This window comes from Panthera uncia, assembly GCF_023721935.1.
Source record: "Panthera uncia isolate 11264 chromosome C1 unlocalized genomic scaffold, Puncia_PCG_1.0 HiC_scaffold_3, whole genome shotgun sequence".
NCBI lineage: Eukaryota > Metazoa > Chordata > Mammalia > Carnivora > Felidae > Panthera > Panthera uncia.
Window position 1 is genome coordinate 72,667,039 of NW_026057584.1, and position 13,681 is coordinate 72,680,719.

Sequence of the window (13,681 nt, forward strand, 5' to 3'; positions counted from 1 at the left end):
GAAGCTTGCTAAGTCCCCTTGCAAAAGTGTCCTCCTTTGGAATCCAGGACCTCTCACCTTATAGAGTGTACAATTATGGAGCCAAAAAGGACAAAGTCCCTAGTGGATCATTAGGAGATACAGTAATTGAGGTCTCTCCTACTTCCATCCCTTAGTTACTGGACCTATGCATTCATCTTACTTGGGGATACAGTGTCATATAAATTTTTTTTAATTCAGTCTTCTGGAGGATGGATACCTTTTCTTACAAAGGGCTGCTTCTAAGCTAGCATTTCAACCGTGTCCTCAGAAGATCATTTTAAGACTCTATCAGGTAGGTCACTTCTGATTAGAATGGTATGTGGTATGACCAGTGGATCCAGTAGTCATAAGCCCACTCTCATACCTCCTTTAAAAAAAAAAAATTTGTGTGTCGCTTGGGTGGCTTAGTTGGTTAAGCACCTGAGTCTTTATTTCAGCTCAGGTCATGATCTCGTCATTTGTGAGATCAAGCCCCACATTGGGCTCTGTGCTGATGGCACAGAGCCTGCTTGGGATTCTCACTCCCCCTCTCTCTCTCTGCCCCTTCCCTGCTCTCTCTCTCTCTCTCTCTCTCAAAATAAACAAACTTGGGGGCGCCTGGGTGGCTCAGTCGGTTAAGCGTCCGACTTCAACTCAGGTCACGATCTCGCGGTCCGTGAGTTCGAGCCCCGCGTCGGGCTCTGGGCTGACGGCTCAGAGCCTGGAACCTGCTTCCGATTCTGTGTCTCCCTCTCTCTCAGCCCCTCCCCCGTTCATGCTCTGCCTCTCTCTGTCTCAAAAATAAATAAACGTTTAAAAAATAAATAAATAAATAAATAAATAAACTTGAAAAAAGTTTTAAATAAAGAATTTCTCTTTATTAAGTAATGTCTATGCCCAACGTGGGGCTCGAACTCACAACCTGAGGATCAAGAGTCATATGCTGTACAGACTGAGCCAGTCAGGTGCCCCTTCCATATCTCTTTTGTAGTAAAATAGGCTCTGTGTTCTGACACAATTTTATATAGGATCCTTTCTCAGGGATAAAATATTCCATAAGTTTTTGGATAGTCATAGTGGCTGTGGAGGGCATTAACATATAATGCAAAGATTTTCATACTCTGTTCTTCCACTATGCTCATCCACCTCCTTGCTCCATTCTTTAAATCTTACTCTTTTCTGTGTATCTGCCCGTGAGTCCTGATATACTGCAACCTCAAGCCACTTCTTTCACACAAAGTGGATAAACAGGTGCATCACCCAAACGCCTGCCCATCAGGAGGATTTTCCCTCACTAGTGTCTTTCAAAGCCACTTCCGAATGAGGCTGCAGTGTGGCTGCTTCCATTTTTAAGCACTGGCATACTAAGCTTTTCTATTTGTAAACCAAGCTTGTAGATTTTGCTTTTCCATCAGCTGAGGATAAGAGATTCCCAGTATGATCAAAGTGAGGTGAGGAAGAGGTGCTGGCGCACAGTGGTGAGTGTCACGGGCTACTTGCTCATGCAGCTTATTTTTGCTCTCTAGTCCTTTGCGTGCTTGAGCTCGTGCTCATCTCACAATAGACTGCTACAGGATTCTATCAACCTTACGTGAACCCAGCTCTGAATGGGTGGTTCTAGAAGCATGGTCATTTAGTGTCTCCTGGTCAGGCATTCCATCTCTACCAATGTCCATTAGCACCCCAGAGGTTTTTGTTTCTTTTAAGTATATAATGTTGTTTATGCCAGAATCTCGGGAATCTGCACCGTTATTCTCTCACTGGGACTTGCCATAAACCGTGCTGCTACATTGCATCTTTCCTGCCACTTATCTCTAATACCATGGGACTTGCAGGGACTTACAGCTCAGGTGGCAAGGCTGCTTGCACTGCAGCTTGAATTTGCTGAAGAACTCTTTTTTGTGCTGGCACCTACTGAAGGCTGGCATCATTTCTCATCACCTGGAATATGAGCTAGATAAGTATTCTCTAGTGTGGAATATGCTGATTCTAGAACTGAGAGCAACCTATCAAGGATAGGAGTTCCCACTCAGTAGTGGGAGGTCAAGGTATAATGATTTGTCTTTTACTTTGGAAGGTATGCCCTAGCACACCACTGACCTCAAGACTACAAAATTTTGGGGTGTCTGGGTGGTTCAGTTGGTTGAGTGTCCAACTCGATTTCAGCTCAAGGTCATGATCTCAGTGTCGTGGGATTGAACCCTGGATTGGGCTCTGCATTGAGCATGGAGCCTGCTTGGGATTCTCTCCCTCCCACCCTCTGCCCACCCCTCCCCTCTGCCTCTCTCTCTAAAAAAAAAAAAGACTACAACATTTTATTTATGTGTCAGGATTCTTATTCTTTATAGGGTTCATCTTGCATGGAATGCATGTGTCTTACTAAGTCTTCCAGCATGCTAACCAATCTTATTCATTAGCTCCAATTAGCATAACATCATTGATATAATGGATCAATGTGAAGTTCTCTGAGATGCCCAGATGGTCCAGATCATTTTGGCCTATATTCTTATAGAAAACATAGAATTAACATAGCTTTGGGAAAAACTGTAGAAATGTATTATTTACTCTATGTAAATGCAAACTGTTTCTGATGCTATTTTTTAATCAGAGTATAAAAGAGTATATTTGCCAACTTAATTGGCATGTGTCATGTACCTGAAACAATGTTAATTTATTCTAGCAAATATATTAATCATACATAGTACCATGGTTGCAATTAGGGAGACAATTCATTTAAGTTTGCCATAAACTATCATTTTCCAAGAGCCATCTTACTTCTTCTGGGGGCCAGGTGGTCAAATTAAATGGAGATACGGTAGAGTCCCCCATTTCTACAAAAGTTATAGCCTTAACTTTTGCCATCTCCCTATCTGGGGTTGTGATATTGGTTTTGGTTCTTAGATGGGACTGGGGGGATGAAGAAATATTTTCAGAGTCTTCTACTAGGGATTCCCCATTATGACAGCCCATACCCCAAGGGCCAAGAACACAAAGTTGGAGTTATGCCAACTACGACATAGGTCAATCCCAATTACACATTTGGAGATCATGAAAATGACTGTTGGGTAGATCAGTAGATCCAGTAGTTTCACTGTAAGCAGGACCTTGGTCGAAACTCCACAAGCCTCTATTCTGGAAAACCATGATGATACTTTGAGTATCTGAAGATCTATATTAACTGAGACCTTTGTTTCCCACAGTCTCCAAAATATTTGTGATAACTAACTATAAGTGACTATTCAGTCAATGGGTTCTACACCTGAAAAACAATTCAGGTCCAGCATCATAGCAAGACATCAAAGCATATAATTGCCCTCAATTTAGTGTCCATCCATCTCTTTTTCTTCCGACCGTATAAGCTGAGTTGTACCCTTATTGGGTGCCCATCTACTTTGCCCCTAGGCATACTGTGTCCATTAACCATCTCTATTTTTTTGCAGATCAGGCCCCCTTAGGTACCCTATGACTCTGCCACTCATTAAGAAAATTACATCCATCTTGCTTCTGGCAGTTAAGTGGCATTACCTACTCTGTATTGTTTTGGAATCCTAACATCCCTATTGCTATTATTGAGCCTAATTCTGTAACTTTCCCACTTTCCTAATTCTGTAATCTTTCCTAATGTTAACCCTGTCTTATCAAGGACTTTCCTCACTGAACCTTTTAGTGATGCTGTTGCCCCTCCCGTGAATGCATTACTTATGACCTTGGGAATGATGTGCCCATTAGTCCTTTCCAGGGTACATAATCATCTGGTGTCTTTTTAGCCTTACATATATATCCATTTAAGCATGCCCATTTCCCTGGGCATTTAATCCCTTTCTCCACTGTCTACCATAGCAATTTTGGCATTTCACCTTCATCTAGCATGAGCCACCTTTTTTCCATGTTTCTAGCATCCATACTAGTGGTGAGTTCATACTGTCTCCTCAGATCTTTGACAGGCTGTTAAATCTTATATTTTGGGAAGTGTCCACAAATCCGTAAACTCTCCTTTATCCAACTGTTCTGCCTGCGTGATGGAGTGGCCTCAGAATCCAGTTTCTGTAATACTCCCTCAGCTACTACCAATACATTATAATTAGGTCGTATAACTCCTTTAGGTAAGTCTCTTTCCTTCCTTATCAGGCCCAGCATGTCCCCCAACTATGTTATGTTGAAAGTTAACCCTAATGATATAGGCCTAATGACCAGAAAGAAAAATGGGGGCAGATCATGAGGAAGGCACATTCTGCATGCAGGGAAAGACATCTTAATGGTCCTCAAGAAGGAAAGAGTGCTGGCTTTTAATGGAGATGGGCGATCACTTCTGTGAACCAGGAGGATTCAAAGAAGTCAAGGGTTCAAAAGCTTAAATAGCATCTACCCAAACGTCTCCAGCTTGAGTGTCAGTGTTCTATATTTTTGAACCATGGCCCTGATCTTGGCATAACAGAGTTGCTTTGATTCAGCAATTGGCCTTTTCCAATTATTGATATCAGATTAAAACAAAAAACCAAAAAGCCTCTGTGTCTATGTGTACAAGTACACATACAGGCACATACATGCCATTGGAGTACACAGGCATTTAAAGAAATTCCTGGAAGGAAACATTTTACCATGGTTAAATATATGGAAGGGAGTATAATGGGAAGTTGTGGAGAGAGGAACTTGAACTATTTACTATACATTCTTCTGTATTTTTTACAAATATTTGTACAATATTTTTAAAGTATTAGAAACATTAAAATGATCATTGCCATAAGAGGAGAGAAATGAAAGAAGTCTTTAGTAATGTTCTTTATTTTCCCGCAAGACGCTTGACCTCACTTGACCTCATCCCTTGGGGAGAGAAGGGATATGTGAAGGCCATTGTGCAATGAACCTGTCTCTTGCTCCTGGAGAAGTGAGGGGGAAAGGGCTTGTTATCTGCGGTCAGCCATATTCTTTTACTTCTCTTCAGAAGGGGCCAAAGAGCTTTGCAACTAAGACCCAGGAGCAATGGAAACTGCATCAGAAGTAGAGCAACCTGTGTGCCTGTTAAAGAAAATCATTCAATTGGGGGTGGTCTGCACATGATACCACAGAAGGAGTTGAATCTTTGCATTAACAACTTTTCTTGGGAACACCTGGCTGGCTCAGTTGGTAGAGCATATGACTCTTGATCTTGGGGTTGTGAGTTCATGCCCCACTTTGGATGCAGAAAAAGAATAAGAACAACTTTTCTCAGCTTTTTGGTAAGTTTGCAGGATAGAATGTGCCAAATAACTTACATAAATAGAATAAAATTTCTGTCTTTTATAGCTTTTGGTTAGACAGATTTTCAATACATTTGACAAATGTATTTAAGATGGTGTATTTGTTTCCTGCAGCTGCTGTAACAAATTATCACAAATTTGGTGTCTTCAAACAACAGAAATTTATTCTCTCACAGTTCTGCAGGCCAGAAATCCAAAATCAGTTTCACTAAGCAAAAATCAAATCATCAGCAGTGCCACACTCCCTCTGGAGGCTCTACAAGAGAATCCCTTCCTTGACTCTTCCAGTTTCTGGTGGCTGTCAGTATGTCTTGGCTTGCGGTCACATCACTCCGATTCTGCCTGTCTTCACATACCCCTCTTTTCTGGGTGTGGGTGTAAATTCCATCTGCCTCTCTCTTATAAGGACATTGTAGCAAATTGGGCCCACCCATATAATACTGGTTAATCTCTCTATCTTAAGATCCTTGACTAAATCACATTTGCAAAGACCCCCTTTTCCTGATAAGTTAACATTTACAGGTTCCAGGAATTAGGACTGGCATCTCTGAGGTCCATTATTCAGTCTACTACCAAGGGACTGATTTAAAACATGTAATACATATGAAATCAATTTGTGGGGCTCTGTCTTTTCAAAGACCAATCTGCTTCTAGAACCCAATACTGAGAAACAATGGGAGTTTCATGTATCTTCCAATCAGAAGAAAACTACCATATGAATTAACACACCATGGATAGAGAAAATAATTGGTAATTTCAAATTTGACTTTCCCACCCCTGACCTTCTGAATCAGAATCTTTCCATCTAATTCTTACCCTACCCAAAGGTATAAGAGTAGACACTGATATATAGTCTCCAGTTCAGAGTCAAACTTCTTCTCACATGGGAAACTCCACATAGCTGACTTCTGGGTACTTATTTAACCATGTAGGATTCACCGGTCAGGAAGTCAAGCTGGAATACTAGTAAACATTTATTAAACATTTATTATATCCCCAGTACTGAGTGAATTACCTCACATGTATTATTTTATTTAATTCTCAGAGCTAACTTTATTTTTTGAGTTTATTTATTTTGAGAGAGTGTATGTGTGCGCATGCAAGCAAGGGAGAGGCAGAGAGAGAGGGAAAGAAAGAGTCCCAAACAGGCTCTGCACTGTCAGCATGGAGCCCTACCCGGGGCTCGATCTCATGAACCATGAGATCATGACCTGATCCAAAATCAAGAGGTGGACACTTAACCAACTAAGCCACCCAGTTGCTCTTCAGAGCTACCTTTTGAGGTGGAGTGATTCATTAAGGCTCTTTAGTTGGATCCCACATAACCAAAAACAGATTTATGAGTAGGCCTCTGGACTGGCTCATGAATCAGAAGAGCTGCACAAACAGGGTTAGGAAAGACAGAAAGGACAACACTCTGAGGCACTCAGCCGCAGCTCTCGGTTCTCTTCTCCGTCTGTGGCCCTATCATCAGATGACTCTACCTACACTGCCTTCTACTTCTGTGGGTTTTCACTGACAATTTGAATTCCAAGCAGAGTTTAATTTGACTCCGCTGGAACAAAGGTACTATTGATGGCCCTCCCTGAGACAATGCCCACTATGGGCCAGAGGTACATGTTCAGTTATAGGGGGAAAAAAGAGTGAGCAGGAGGAATGGATCAGACCAAAGTGATAATTGCTTCATAAATAATGTTACCCTCATTTTACAAATGGGAAAAAAAAAAATTGAGCCTCAGAGAATTTGCAGCTTAGTAGCAAGTTGTAAAGCCATAATTTGAACACACTTCTGCCCAACCTGAAGCCTGGATTCTTAACCACTATTCCCATCTTGGTATCTGCTGAAGACCAGGAATCAAAGACAGATTCCAAAGCAGTTTCTGCATGAATTTCCAGCAAGAGTTGTGGTATTTCAGCCAATTTGGAGACCCAGGAAAGTAAATGTACAGTGAGAAATCTCTCTGTGCCTATTTTGTGAGCAGGTATTGATTGCAGTGTTGGATAAAATGGACATTTAAAAAAATGTTTATTTTTGAGAGAGAGAGAGAGAGAGAACACAAGCAGTGGGGGTGGGGGAGTGTAGAGAGAGACACAAACACACATAGATAGGAAGACAGAGGATCCGAATCAGGCTCTACACTGAGAGAAGAGAGCCTGATGCACGGCTGGAACACCCAAGCCATGAGATCATGACCTGAGCTGAAGTCAGATGCTTAACTGACTGACCCACCCAGGCACGCCTAAAATGGACATGTTTTATAGCTTAAGTGTGGTTGCAAGAAGGTAAAACCCAACTGTAACAAGCTTAAACCAAACAGTATTTATTGACTCAAGGGAATGGGCAACCTAAGGGAGAAACAGCCTTCAGCAAATCTAGATGCAGTGCCATCAAGACTGGTCCCTCTCACTCTTAACCTTTACATTCTCCTTCCCTTTGTGTTCACTTCACTTCCAGGTAGACTATTTGTGTGAGAACAAAGATGGCCATCAGCATCACTAACAGTCAGCAACATCAAGGAAAAGAACTCTTTTTCTCCCTGCATCCATGGCAATCCTGAGAAAAGATTCTGATTGGCTCTTCATGGATCAGGTGCTAAGTGACAAGCAGACCAATCACTGTGTCCAGAGAAATGGTGTACACATTCTGACATGCTGTTCTAACTCCTGTGTCGATTCCTATGGTAGATTACATGGGACCACATGACTGACAGACACCAGAATCACACAGAGTGGGCTAAAATCATTTCTTAAAAAAAGAAAGAGAAAGGCTGTTGCAAAAAAATGGGGGTGGGGAAGGAGAGCAGGTATAAAAAAATTGTAAACACATTATAGACAAACCATGGTACACACCTTTGGGCCCCACTTCACCTACTGTATCAGAATATTTCTGCATGATTCCTACACATGCTAAAGTTTGATCCATACTACAGTTTGTAAAATGAAAGGAATTCCAGGAAAGACATTGAGGAAAAATAAGATTATGAGGTGAAAGAAGTAAATCAGAGCTAGAATGAAGAGTAGGTAATAGATGGATGAAATAAAGGGGAGAAAGGGAGAAATAGAAAAGCAAAAACAAGCAATAGCACAAGCAGCATTTGGACAAACAAGGCATGTTCTCAGGAGTCAGTCAACTTTACCTTCATATATCCTAGGGGCTGTTGTATAGAAATCACTTCAGCACAGTGCTGGAAAGAGCCGGGCTTAGGAAGGAGAAAGGCTTGGGTGTGAATTCTCATTTTGCCATTAATCAGCTTTATGAATTTAGGCAGATGACTCATCCTCTCTGGTATCAGTCTTCTGATCTATAAACTGGGGATAATGATATCTTGCTCACAATATTCTCCTGAGGCTCCAGAGACCGTAATGCATGCAAAAATAGTTGTTCTTGTCTTAGATGCCTCCCTGTTCTCTTAACCCTTGCTGCAGAATTAAGACCCAAGAGGTAGGGAAAATTTAGGAAGAGAAAGGCTTGTGCTTAATATGAAGAGCTTTCTACAACTTGAGTCACCTTACAACCTAATTAGCTGTGACCTCATTGATAAGGACTGAATGTGTTTCCCCTGACCCCAGATTCATATGTGGAAACCTCAAACCCCAATGTGACTGTATTTGCAGAGAGAGCCTTTATTGAAGCAATTAAGCTTAAATGAGGTTATAAGGGTGGAGCCCTGATCCAATAGGATTAGTGTCCTTATAAGAAGAGGCATCAGAGAGCTTGTTCCCCTTTCTCTGTGGAAGGGACACAGCAAGGAGGCAGCCATTTGCAAGTCAGAAAGAGAGCTCTCACCAGGAACTGATCCCTGCTAGAACCTTGATCTTGGACTTCCCAGTTCCCAGACCTGTGAGAAAATAAACTTCTGTTAAGCCACCAGCCGACAGTGTTTTATTATCACAGCCTGAGCAGACTAAGATCCTCTCCTCACTGGAATTAAAACAAGCTGACAGTCACCTTTCAGAGATACAGAGGGACTTTCCATAGGAGGACAGTAGAATAAGAACAAACTATCTCTAAGTCTATCCCAGGACTTCTCAACCTTGGCTGCATATTAGAATGACCTGGGAACTTTTTATTTTTATTTTCCAAGATTAAATAATTATTTAAAAAAGAATACCACTCATGGGAGGGAAATCAACGTTATCTCCCATAATTCTCTGCATCTGGAACTATAGAAATATCACTGTCCCTGCCCCACAGCTTCAAATTAACATTCTCAAGTCACGACAATAACTCTTTCCAAAGGGGACCTTCTGGAAAGACAAGCTATTTCATCAGCTCATATTTCCCTCTTTTTGTAGCATGTACTAGCTATCTATCCAAGAAATATACACTGGGGAGTAAGGAGGGGATCCAAGAAAGCCCCCAGTTGTTGACAGCCACAAGATTAGAGACAAGCACAAAGGAGTAGCTCAACATACTGGTAAAAAGTCCTATGACAGCTTGGGAATAACTTCATTTCGTTCATGGTAGAAACCCCACTGTCTAGTGCATAGGTAACAGAGCAGTGAGTTATAAAGCCACAAGGAAATGATGTCACCTAGGAGTTGAAGAATAAAACCCACAAAAAATCCTAGGATGCCCTCTTCACAATAGAAGGTTACTATGGGGTCACAAAGTCCACAGTACTTGGATTCTCTGCCAATGAATTGTACCATAGATCTCAGAGTTGGTCATGTGGAAGGGATTTATGATAAGGGTAGCAGCAGAATGAACCGTCATCTCTCCTGAGTTGTATCATTCATAACTTGGTCAAAGGAAGGTGTGACTTCTTTCTGTTCATTTCCAGGGCCTAAATCCTGTAAAACTTTACCATAGACCACAGTTCCAAGGACTCCTGAACACAGTCTTAGAGTCTGTGAACAACTCATGCTTCCCATCAATGCTCCCAATGTGCTGAACATGATAAAACAGACAGGAAACTGACATACTTGCTGCCCCCAAATATTTCATTCTATTGTTGGAAGAAGAGGCTTATATCCCACGTGGATGAGCACCTTCAAGTGCATGAGAGACTGGGACAGGATAGTGAGGCAGGAACCCAGGAGCACTTGACAGACCATATTTGCCATGATGGCACCTGGAGATGGACAGACATATGGAACCACCAAGCAACTGAGTTACTCCCAGGTCTGACCTGGGAACTTTTTAAATATACTGATAAGAAAGAAAGAAAGAAAGAAAGAAAGAAAGACAAAGAAAAGAAAGAAGGAAGGAAAGAAAGAAAGAAGAAATACAAAGGAAAGAAAGAAAGAAAGACAAAGAAAAGAAATACAAAGAAAAGAAAGGAAGGAAGGAAGGAAGGAGGGAAGGAAGAAAGAAAGGAAGGAAGGTACTGATGCCCAAATTCTCCCTCCTAGACCAATTAAATCAGGCTTTCTGGGTGTGTGCATTCTAAAATAGTGTTCCAGGTTACTTTAATGCGCAGCCACGGCAAGATTGAGAATCAATACCTTAAGAGATCTGAGACCCTTTCCAGCTCAGAGTTAGTATAAATTTATTGAGACTTACATCTGGTGACCTAAGAAAGGAGTATGTGTCATGAACCCCACTTTGCCAGTACGAAAGAGAGAAAAGAAAAGAATTGTGAAGTTAGTTCCCCAAGTCATTAAACAAGCAGATAATGAAGTTGTAATATCTTATCTTTCCATGTATGACCTTTGGAATTCCTAAACAATATTTAACAGTGTAGTAGACATTTGTCATTTTTGCTAGCCAGCATCCTTCCCCTTGTATTGGAAGTAGCTTGTCTTTGGGGCGACTACTCCTTACAATTCTATGGAGTCTTAATAGGACAGTCGATTACAAGGTGCCCCATCACGAATTAATCCACCAGACTCTTTCTTCAGGGAGAATGACAGAGGGACTCTAGGTAGGTGGAGCTGTACTATTCCCATGTCACAACTAAGGAAAGAGAATGTATTCCTCAGTGAGACCCTATAGCTCCCTCCTTCCCTTTCTTCCCAACACATGGCTCTCAGCATTTCCTTTAATTCTGTGAGCTATTGAGTATGCTTCCACTAACTTCCTTTTTCCACCTAGATGATTCAGAGCTTCTTCCAGTAGCTTGCAGGACTGGTTCAAAACAGGTATCTGGAAGTAAGCACTGCAAGCAACAGAAATCTCAGCCGTGGAAATAGCAGATGTAGGTAGGTACAAGGCAGTGGAAATCTTCCAATTCGGTTGAAAAAGTTGAAGCCAGTTCTTTTCTTGAAATTTCCAATTTTCACATGCATCAGTAAATTTCTTGTTTTGCTCAATCTAGTTCTGATTAAACAAGCTATGTATGCAAAATGCAAGGAGTCACAAGAGCAAGGTGTTCCCCTCTTTGTGGTTATTTGGGACATCAGTAGGTTGGGGCTGCCATTGGGTGGGCCTTATAGCCCTTTTTTTTTTAACCCATTAGAGTAGTCTTAATGCACATCAACACCTGGCTGAAACCAAGCCTTTTGCTGTTATAGGCCTCCAAACAATAAATGGGAATTGGACATTTAGGCCCAGAGTGTAGTACCCAACCAAACTCCCCATCTAAGATTGTTGTAATAGAAAGAGCCTATAGAAAGCAAAAAGGCAGAGACAGCAAGTGGACATAATAATAATGATGATGACCACCATTTGTTAAGCCCTTACTGTGAGCCACTGATCTATGATGTCATTTAATCCTAGAAGAGCGATACTATTATGTTTTGTTTTGTTTTATTTTCTTTCTAAGGTTGAACTGCAGATGCACAGAATTGAATTGATTCAGTCAGTCATTCTTTCCCGTTACTGGCATGATATAATCATCTGTCTAGACATGACCCCTATTTTTTCTTATCTTCTTTATCCCTCATTCCTGAGTGTATCGAATATATGTTGTTCCAATCTATTCTCCATAGACTTACAGATCCACAAAAATATGTAGTGTAGTGTCTACTTTTAAAATATATATAAATGGATCATACTGCATGTCTAACTCTGCAATTTGCTTTTTTTATTCAGCATTATGTTTCTGAGACCCATCCATGTTGATATATATAGAGAGAGCTAGTTCATCTGTTTAAACTGCTCCATGGTATACTATCATATGGATATACTATAGCTTATCTATATATTTCCCCCTGATAGAATCTATGTATAGATAGATATCTATGTATTTCTCCCTGTTGTTAATTCTTTCCTATTACAAAAAACGCTTCAATGAGTAATCTTGTATATGTCCCTCAATGCATTGGGCAAGAGTCTCTCTAAGATTTACCTAGAAGGAGAATGGTGGGGCTTTAGGCTTCATGCATTTTCAGTTTTAGTAAATCCTGCCAAATTACAGAGTAGTTTTGCTAATTTACACTCCCATCAACAGTATAGGAGAGTTCTTGGGATAGATACTATTATTATCTCCATTTTGCAGATGAGGAAACACACAAAATGTCCAAAGTTAAACACTATCTATCTGAACCACATCTATCTAACTCCAGGTCTACACAACACACTGTCACTACACAACATGCACTAATTAACACCTGGAAATACATTCAGCTGCAAGTGACAGAATCCCCTACCTGTGGCTTAAGTAGCATGGGTATTTATCATCTCACTTAACAAAAACAGTAGAAGGAGGTAGTTCCAGAGCAGCTAAGCAGCCCAGCTATGTCATCGACAACATGGACACTTTTTGTTTTTAATTTCGCTATCCTCTACTGTTGAGTTATCACCCCCATTTCATTTTCTCTCAGCCTTAGGATGCCTGACATTGCTCTGACACCATGTCTAAGTTCATAACAGTAAAGGGGGGTTGGGGATGCGCAGTGGCACCATGCATGAAGTTCTTCTTGTTCTTTTTTTATAATAAAGGAAAGAAAAATGCCTTCCATGAATTCCCCACTCACTACATCCTTTGCCATTTTTTCTCATTGGTCAGAGCCCACAACTGGTACAATCTTCGGGCAGAGTGGCATGAGATTATGTCTGGTTTAGATCAACCACAACTCAGCCACAGGGACTACAGAGAGGATTTATCTTTTTAATACCAAGCCATCTCCATGTCTCAAATCTGTTCTGTCAGCAAAGAAGAAAGACATTGGCTGTTGGATAGCAACTTGGTTTTCTTTCATCTTTGACATTTTCTTCTCAATTTTTTTTACTGGCTTCTCCTCCTCACTCAGTTGTTAAATACTTGCTTCACCTTGGGACTCTTCTCTTCCCAAAATAGTTAAGAGAGGACTAACAGATGGCCAGCAGGTCAAAATTGAGTTTGTGACCCCTGCTGTATACCCTCTCCCTATGCTGACAGCATCCATTTTCATGGTTTCATATGCCATCTACTTACTGATAACTCCTAAATTTGTATCCCCAGTTTCTTCTTCTTTCTAGAGCTTCATATTCATATGTAACATAGGCTCTTTAGAGATTCCTCAGACATATCAAACTCAACATGTCCAAAACTGAGCTTTTCACCTGCCACCCAGACTTG

The 13,681-nt window shown here is 41.0% G+C and overlaps 1 pseudogene; it reads right to left on the reverse strand.

Moving 5' to 3' along the window:
• Positions 1–9,358: 9,358 nt before the first annotated feature.
• LOC125911604 (mitochondrial carrier homolog 2-like) lies at positions 9,359–10,312 on the reverse strand (annotated as a pseudogene).
• Between the last annotated feature and the right edge of the window lie 3,369 nt (positions 10,313–13,681).